This window comes from Papaver somniferum, chromosome 7 (assembly GCF_003573695.1).
Source record: "Papaver somniferum cultivar HN1 chromosome 7, ASM357369v1, whole genome shotgun sequence".
NCBI classification, from domain to species: Eukaryota; Viridiplantae; Streptophyta; class Magnoliopsida; order Ranunculales; family Papaveraceae; genus Papaver; species Papaver somniferum.
In genome coordinates, this window is record NC_039364.1 from 41,966,573 (window position 1) to 41,976,682 (window position 10,110).

At 36.2% G+C, this 10,110-nt stretch overlaps 1 pseudogene; it reads left to right on the top strand.

Annotated features, from left to right (window-relative positions):
• Positions 1-4,004: 4,004 nt before the first annotated feature.
• LOC113297089 lies at positions 4,005-9,695 on the top strand (annotated as a pseudogene).
• Positions 9,696-10,110: the final 415 nt, after the last annotated feature.

The following is a 10,110-nucleotide window of genomic DNA, read 5'->3' on the forward strand; positions in this document are numbered from 1 at the left end:
GAATTCAATCTTAGATCGAGATTGATTTGTATTGTTGAAGAAATTAAAGAGATTCTGTTTTCCATTCTCGTCATCTTTTCATCTTAATTTGAAGAAAATAAGAGAACATTTATTCATCAGAAACGCAAATTCGAATTGTCATGTTAAGTCGATCATCTTCAGATTGAGTAATAGAACCATATTCATCAGAAAGGCAAATTCGATTTCAGGTATTTTTGCAGATTTTTTTTCTTTTTGAATTTTCTAGTTGATTTCATTAGAGAAGCTACAATAATGTTACACTTTTTCTTTGCTGTTCGTATTGAAATCATTTGCTCATGTGTGATTATTTTGTTGCTGCTGCTCTTCATATTGAATTGAGTCGACATGAATGTGATTTTTTTGTTTCCACGTTTAAATTGAGTGAAACCTTTTTTGGTTTCATACTTTGCTTGCAGATATGGACTCTGTTATTGCAGCTGTATGCCACAATGGAGCTTCATTGTCCTTTGGTATTGGTTTGCGATCAACTCTTATGGATTTAAAGGATAACATCTGTTTAAACTGGGTTCAATTATCACCATTCTCTATTGATATCATTTACAAATCTGGTGAGCAACAAAAGGTTCTTCAGTCTGATTATGATCTCCAATCAGCGACTGTTTTTTCTCTGTTTCATAAGTTCCACAGTTGAAAAGCCTGCGACAATTTCACCCAAGTCTGTTGTTCATGGACCTAAGGTTTTGCCACAGTCAGGTCGTCCAAGTAATGGGAAAAGGATTCCCAATATAGGTTCAATTCCCAAAAAGAAGATGAGAACTTGCGGTGGCTGCAATGAATTGACTACTCATAATCGAAGGACATGCCCTACGAAGAAGATGTGAACTCTTTTGAGACTGATTCACTTTAAATTTAGTTCATAATCAGACTTTTTCTATTCTAATAGACTGATTTACTTTTCGTCAACTTTGAGTATTAGCTTTAGTTTAGACTACAATATGCTTTAGTCTACATTTTTAGAACATAAAATTCACTTCTTTGTATTTTTTTTACTATTATTGTTCATTTATCTTCTTGTCTACATTTTGTTACGGTTAAACATGTTTATTTCATGCTGGTGTTTCATTTAGATTAATTCTTCGTTTTATGTTTCACCTGCAATATGTTGAAACCCTTTTTGGTTTCATCATTTCTACTATTTTTCCTTTTAGGTTTCACCTGCAATATGTTGAAACCCTTTTTGGTTTCATCATTTCTTCTCTTATTTTGTAACCAAAATAGATCAATGCTTTTGGAACTGTGTATTGTTGATTTGTAACTGTGCATTGTTGAGTTTTCCAAGTATGTTGGAATTGGCTTGGATTTTTTCCTTTTAACTTTGATGTGTTATGAATTATTGCCATGACTTGTTACCATTATGTCAATTGTCGGACGCTAAGCTATCCTTGGTGTGTTCTCTGTTATAGTTTAATACTTCGATGTAATTAGACTTCTTCCATTGGTATTAAAAATATTAAAAATTGGCTTATAAACCAAGCCGTTATACGACCCTTTTTCCTTTTGGTTTCACCTTTAGTATGGTGGACCCTTTTTGGTTTCATCATTTTACTGCTACAATGGAACCAAAATATGTTGGAACCCTTTTTGGTTTCATCAAAAAACAGACTTTCCATAACATTCTGCGCCAATATGAAACAGACTTGCATAACATTCTGCGCCAATATGGTTTCGCTTAAACATAATTGAAACCATTAAAAACATTGTTTACAGGTAGTTGAGAGTAAGTCTAATTGAAACCATTCATACACCATGATACACCATGATAAACATTGTTTACAGGTCACTATAAAAGTTACAGAAAAGTGCTCGGGAATGGTCTGCAATGTCAGCTTCTTCATTCTTTTCAGCTTGAAACAATCTGGTACTAAACGTGGAGTTTGCTTATCAAATGTTCTTAAGACAATCTTCACGACTTCCATTTTCTTCTTCAATTCCTCTTCCTTCATCACACCGTCAAAGAATAGTCTGTAGAAATTCCAAAATGGGCATGCTCTAAGGGCCTTCATGTGCTCTCTTTTATTCTCTATCAAAGCCTTTATCTTAGGACTCTCCACACACAAATGTGTCAATGAACACCTAAATGTATCGTCACGTTTTTTTCTTGCAAAACGAAACTGAAATTAACCAAAAATACAATAAACACCACCAAACCAGTATTGGTGGAACCAAATTCGACAAAGTGAGAAATGATGAAACTTTTTTTGGTTTCATCAGGAGAACCAAAATTAATCAACACCACATAATAAATCAACACCACCAAACCTATACTGGTAGAATTCGACAAAGGGAAGAATGATGAAACCCAAAATGGTTTCATCAAAATGACCAGATTTCACCAACACCACCAACACAATACTGATGCAACCATATATGACATAGTGAAGAATTGAGAAACCATTTTTGGTTTCATCAAAATGATCAGAAATTAGCAACAACATAATTCAAACTAACTTATGAAACCTAACAATTTAATCTACACATCAACAGAATTTTGGAACCAAATTTGTCAAAATTGAAAACAATGGAACCAACAATGGTTTCATCAAAATAAGCAAAAACAAACTACACATCAACATAATTTTGGTGTAACCAAATCTGTCAAAATAAAATCTGAGCATACTGCAACCAAATTCTACTAGAGTTATTACAAACTTTCTATACACATGAGTTCAAGAAATTGCAAACCCATTCTAATCTAGTTTACGAAGAACAAATACAAAAAGGATGAAACGAAACAAATAAAACTTCGATCCATTTCAATTCAAACGTTTAATAAATTAAGAAGAACATGAAACAAAAGATTTAATTTACCTTTTGGAATATTTTTGATTGTTTTACGGAGCAATTCATCTTTCTTCTTCTCTTGTTCTTCATTTTCCTTCACCATTTTTACTAGTTTTTCTGATTTGGTTTCCACTCTTTTGATTTTAGGTCATTATTTGTGTCAATTTTGATTTGGTTTCACTTGTCTATCACTTGATTTCACAGATCTTTTGATTTGGTTTCTGAGTAGCAGAGTAAAGAGAAAAAAATAAAAGGGGAAACGATGAGATCGAGGCTTTGTCAGTTTTTTAACTGAAAAAGGAAAGGTTATTTTGGACAGTTCTAGTATTTTGGGGTTTATTTAACTAATTTGTTTTGTTGGTCCTATTTTACACCGACAGTGACAGGCCTGGGGTTCTAACGCGCGCGTTATTTATTTTATTGTTTCTTTTTGTTTAGGGTTGGGTTCCCTTAACCTAGCTTATGTTGTCAAAACAAAGTCTTAATCTTCGGTCTATCTGACCCAAATGTAAATGACCCGTTTTTCCCGTAATGCTATTGGGTTTGGGTTTTATCGGGCGGTGATTAGCCGTAGGTGGGCGGTGAGTTAAGCCGCCATGGTAAGACCGTGAGTGCCGCAGACCGAAGTCCCGCCGGACGTGGCCAGACCGCCGTAGCGCCCAAGGCGGACCAAGGGGGACACTCTTCACTCAACCAACGCTACCGTTGGTAGCCACCTTGGTGGCGTAGCCTTTCGGCATCCGTCTCGTTTCTCCGCTTATTAGGTTTAATCTGCTTCCCAATGCATCTCTGTCATGTATATCCCGCCCGACCGATGATGTCCAATCCGGGACAGCCGCCCCGGTTAAATCCAACGAACGACTGTTCGGGCCCGACCACCAACGGTAACCGACTAGTCGTGTTCTTCGTTGGGGACAAGCTGACCCGCCAACAAGGGATTGACCGCCCTTGCTTGCAAAAGTCTATCCCCATAAAATGGCAACATCACCACCCTCCTCTGCGGGGGATCAGGGGAGAACACGGTACAGCCACAGCAAAATAATCCACGGTCTCAATTCTTCGGTCTATCTATCCCATGGTCAATGAAATTGACGACAGTATCCATCACGTCCTCTACCGCAAAATCTTCGTCATACACGCGTTAACCGGCTACCAGTTCTTCATTTACCTCTTCACTTCACTTTGATGATGACACATGGAAACCTCACTTAAAAAAAGAAAAAAATAAATAAAAAACCCTGATTTCGAACGATTTTCGTGAATGGCGATGATATGGAGAAGGGTATTAGGATTAGTATTAACTAAATCAAAATCAAAATTGAAAAGTCAAAATTTTAATCAATTATCATCATCAACAGGAGCATTTGATAGAATACCATTTTTTGTGTTTTTCCAAATTCTGATATTTCTTGGACCTAAAGAAGCTGCTAGGTTAAGCGTGGTTTGTAAGTCGTGGAAATTTGTGGTTTCTGATAATCGACTATGGATACTGTTCCTTCATAACTTACAGGAGGAATCTTGGGAAAATATTGATTTTTCTGAGTCTTGTTTAAGATCAGGAATAGGCCACCCTCTTCTTCGGTTTGTTCTTAGTTTAAAAGAATAATATTGATTTTCAATTGTAATTTTCTATTTTCTTATGTTTATTTATATGTTAAATGAATTGTGATTGCAGGTCATTATCTGATCAATCAACCTTATTACCTTACATGCATATCTATGGCCAACGTGCACAGCACAGGGGTGCTGTTCTTATTGACGGTAAGGGTTTGCAACTTCATTTCAACTTACTTTATAGCATGTTTGGTTCAAGTAACTGAATTCCACATAATCAAATTACAGGATAAGATTATTTCCATGGATGGATTAATGGCGGAAAGTACAAATTTCATTTCTTAAGTAAACTAACGGAGTCCATAATTCAATTGTTTGGAATTGGATTTAGTTGAACCAAAACATGCTATTTATCTATCTGAGGCTGGATCAAACGATCAAATGATCAATAATTAACTATGAACCTTGTGCTCACCTACATATATGTTTATAATGTTCAAAGGGGGTTCGGGCTATTCCAAGTTTGGATGGAGCAAAGATTCTAGTCCATCTGGGTATTCTGCAACATTTATGGTGAGCTGCTTTATTTGTTGGCAGCTTCTATTTGGTCTTGAATGACGTCTTGTGTTTTTGAAATAGTATGCATAGTTTCTTAATTCTGTATATTTGAGGATGCAGGAATTTGGGGACTTGGAATCTCCTATGTACTCCAGGCTTCGTCATTTTTTCGTAACAATATACGACAGGTTTGTCTGTTTTTGTTTTTCTTTACATGTACACTAAACATGTATGCTTAATTGACTTGATTCATTGAGAGATTTGTTCCGGCAGATACATAGATGATGGAACTGTGATTATAGGCATTTTTTTGTTGTTGTTGTTGGCGTACATTTTTGATTCAAGACACTTACTGCAAACATTCTTGCAGGATGAAGAGGAAACCCTCTACCCAGCCAGTTGTTGTGGCCTTTCCGATTTGCCATTATTATGGCTAGCTTTCTATTTCATTTATCAGTGCTTTTAAGAGAATGCTTACATTTGGTTAGCTAGTTTTTCCCTAGAGTTACTTTGTTTATGAACATATAGTCAATATTTTTTGCGCTGTATTATAAAAAATCAGAACTAACAAGATTGGGTTTCCAGCTGTTTCATATGATCCACTCATTACCTGGAAAATAGGGTTATAGAATAGTAAGAAATGAAATCATATTTATAAAATACGAGTTTGTCACATTTTTTTTAGACCACCTGAGTGAAAGTGTGTGTAGTTCATCATGTGTACAGAAACTACCGTATCCTTATCAAAGAACAATATCACCATGGGACATAGCTGTCTCTAGTGCTTCACTGTAGTAGGAGGCACACCCTGACTTTTGACTATAATTAGGGGAAAGTTAAGGTTGACTTGAGTGTCTTTGTTTGCTCCATTTCCTTAAATTTTAATGTAAGTTATGAAGACAGCCTGGGTAGCAAGTCCTATGGATCTCAATTAAACTGATGTTACTTAATTTCAGATACCGAATCTTCTAGAGCAGCTAGGAGACAATTGGAAGAGGCCATCTACAGAGTCTTGTTTGACATGAATGTTCCTGCTGTTTGTTCCATTAATCAAGTATGATAAGTCACCCCTTGGAATTTCTTGGTTAACTATACTATTAAAAGTTTGAATACCATATTCTTTCAAAAATAGGCACTTAGGCTTGGTCTTCAGCAGATTTGAGTTAGTTGATTTTTGTGTTGCTTAAAAGATTACAACCATGAAATGAGTTTACGGTCTTCTTTTACACAATGATTCACTGCTAAATTCGTGGGCGGCACTGGCAAGCCTCTCTATACTGGCAAAGCTTCTGTCGGTATTCATTGAGTAGAAGTAGAGCCACAAGTTTTAGACCTGAATGAAATTGACCAGTTTCTCTAGTACATGAAATAATTTTGTTTTCCCATATCCTACTAATATAGTTCACTGAAAAATAATGTAGGCAATTTTAGCTTTATATGCAGCAAGGAGAACTTCTGGGATTGTTGTAAATATTGGCTTTCGTGTCACTTCCATTGTGCCCAGTAAGTCATTTGGTTTCTTTCTATTTTATTTTATTTTCAATTGGTGATTTTAGTACTGATTGATTTTATGTGAACATTTAGGTTTAGTTTTTACGTTTCCGGCTTCAATATTATGCGTGTCATGAGTATAGATCTCTTTAATTAGCAAGGGCAAGCTCAAGGTAGAGATGGACCCTATTAATGATATTTCTAATAATATATTTTATCTATATACTATCCATCTCCCCTCAAAGTGAAGAACAACAAAATACTCTCAAGCGCTGCCATATTTTATCCTTCTGGCAGATGTGACAATTTATGATTACTGATTTTAATTTTCTTGCAAACTAGGACAGATAATTACAAATCCCCGTTGTAAAAATTCACTCAGGCTTTCTCTTGTTCTGTTGATAGTTTTACAAGGTAAAGTGATGCACCAAGTAGGTATTGAAGTTGTTGGCCAGGGAGCTCTAACACTTACCATGTTTCTAAAAGAGCTGATGGAAAGAAGAATATGCTCGCTGGATCGCTCTACACGATCCGCACACTGAAAGAGGTTAGCATAGTCCTGATTATGGTACACATTGGTTAGGTTATAACTCATATTTTCCTACCATACGCAAACAACACTAAGCATCATGAGTGACCATCAGTTACCCTATCCTACTCCCAGATTGCCTAACATTATCACAGCCTAATTGTTTTACAGAATCTCTGCTATGTTGCTTCTGATTATGGAAGTGAGCTATCTAAAGATACAAATGCATCATATGAAGTCACAGGAGAAGGTCAGTTTACTCTCTCGGAAGAGCGGTTTCAGACAGGAGAGATCCTATTCCGACCACGATTGGGTGGATTGTAATTCCTTATCCTCTCATTTTCTGTTGACTAAATGCGTTATTTTATTTTATACTCGTGTTTTTGATGCTGTTTCTCTGTATCTTTTCAAGATTGTCTTTAACATTATCTTATTAATGGTAAACCATGCTAAAGTCCTCCTATGTGCATCTGTTCATCTCTGCTTCAGCAGTGATAGTCTGTTACATCCTGCCAAAACTTAAACCACTCAAAATTCCATACTGATCCTCTAAGTCGAACATCCCTGTCCCTGGTCTTGCACAATCTTTGCAAGGATATTATAGTTGCACACTTAATCTCTTCTTGTCTACAAGAGGATATACTTTTTTTCATCAATATAGATATCCTGTACGTTCTGCGGTCTTTATGCGGTCACATGTTTCTTTATGGTTCTCTGTTGTCCAGTCCATGCTATCATTAGAAAGTGAGAAACCGTTATTCAAGGTTGCAATCAAGATTGGACTTGTCAATTAGTTCACTACAAATATATTGGCCAGAGAAGATGCATGCTGTGACTGATAACCTATCAGTAAAAGCTAGTTTGACATAGTGCGCCACAGAAATGATGAAGTCCTACCCACATAATTATTAATTCAACATGCTTAAGATATTCATTTTAGGTCAGGCCTTCCACCACTGGTTGCTTCTCTATAATGTCGTGTACAGATAGATGGATGAAATATATCATTTGATTTAGTTTAATTTGTACAGGCGCATGATGGGTTTGCATCAGGCCGTCGCACTTTGCATGGACCATTGTCAAGCTGCAAAAGAAACAGAAGAAAATGACAGATGGTTCAAGACTGTAGTTTTAGCTGGTGGGACTGCATGCTTACCTGGCCTACCAGGTACTTCTCATACATTAAAACTTCTCATCCGTGCTTCTAACATTTTACTCGTATTGTTTCTTTTTTCCTGCATGTCCAACAAGTGGGAGGGTAGACCATAAGGAACGGTTAGAATTTTAATTAAGGATCATCGTCCATTGAAAAATGAGAAGGAAAAGATAAAAGTAAGTAGGGTGGGATTAGTCACATGATTTAGTCCTTGTCAAAACTCACAAGTAAATAGGGGGAGTAGAATGAAAAAGCATTTATTTTTGGTAGAAGCCCTGACTTTAATATGAATTTCATCTACAGAGAGATTAGCTAAGGAGCTAAGTGGACTTGTTTCTGCATCAATGTTCAATGATGTCGAAGTTTTACCCCCTCCTCATGGTGCAAACTCTGCATGGTTTGGGGCAAAGCTTGTCAGTAATGTAAGTTGATGCACTTCTCAGAAGTTGCTTATATTTAGATGCAAAAAACCGAAAAACAACATATTTTTGCTTATATTTCACACACTCATTTTTGTTGTTGGCCCTAGTGTTTTTGTTACCTGTTTTTGACTTTTTTCTTTCTGCATCAGAAATCAATTCATTTGCGATCCAAACAAATTGTTTTGCGAGGCTAATTAGTAATAAACAAAGTGCTCTATTTTTATATCAAATATAGGTACCTTTTGATACGAATCTGATAATATCATCTTTTTTTGTCTTGACTTTGCTTTTACATCCCTGCTTCAACTTCAGTAACAAACCTATAATTCGCTAGTTGACATGAATTTAATACCTACAAAATAATATTAATCATAAGCTAAACCTGATTTCTGTTCTTGATTGAAGTCTTATTAAGATATACACTGGAAACTGATGTGATAATAACACTAGACGCCTGAATCTCGAATTCACTTTTTCTTTTTACTCCTATTGCAATGGACTCAGTAACCTTTGTTAGTTGTTCCCCAGTTCATTTGAAGAAAGCAATTCGGAGCAAGCAATATTTTGTGGGTTTGTTGTACACACTAAGAGTGGAAAACTCCCACACCATCTGATTGTGTTTCTGTCCAAATATGTTTGTGTTTGTACAGGTGAGTACTTTTAGTGAGGCTTGGTGCATGACGAAGAAGCAGTTTCGCGCCAACTATGGACACCATTCATCAACTCGTGGCAAATAGATTCTACATTTCTGACTCATACGTCTTCTGTTTTGAATCACAAGATAGGTACTGTCAACTTTGTGAATGCAATCATGCATTTAAGAAGCTTATTGTTCCTAAATTGCATTCCTTTACTTGATAGTTGATACATCATAATTCAAACCATTAGGTTGTATCTGCATCCATATCTAGCTATAGCACTTCATGGCTGAAAAGAGAAGTTGCTATTGAGCACTCTTTGTCTTAGTTGTCTACGGAGGCATGCTGCTGTATAGAACTTTATTCAAGTTGTATAATGTACTATTCGTCTATGTAGTATAGTAAAGTGTATATAGTATTGTATCTATTGTAATAACTGTTGAGGTGAAAGAAGTAATAACTGTCGAGGTGAAAGAACTATTTGTTAATTTTATTTTATTTTTTGATGCCAAAGAAATTTTATTGAACTAAGAAAGCGATTCAATGTCAGATAACAGATAACTCTCTATGACTCTAGGTGGCTAAGTATGCCACTCTTTAGTAATACTATTCTTCCTGCTGAACTTAGCTAGTTTGTCAGCTGGTTTATTACAGACTCTGGACACAAACTTACAGTGGGATGTTTCTTAATGTATCAATGGCATCTAGCAGGATGTCTTCGTCTTCCCATGAGATAACTGGTGTGGAGCAGTTGATATACTTGTCTATTCCTTGCAGATCTGTTTGGAATTCGATGTGTGTATACCGTAACTGAACTCCCCATCTTGTCGCATCAAGAAAAGCCAGGCATTCTGCTTGTTCCGATCCCCTTACTCCTGCATAGCATTTGCATTTGGAGCCGCGCCATCTACCTGTAAAATCACGCAAAATAATAGAAAT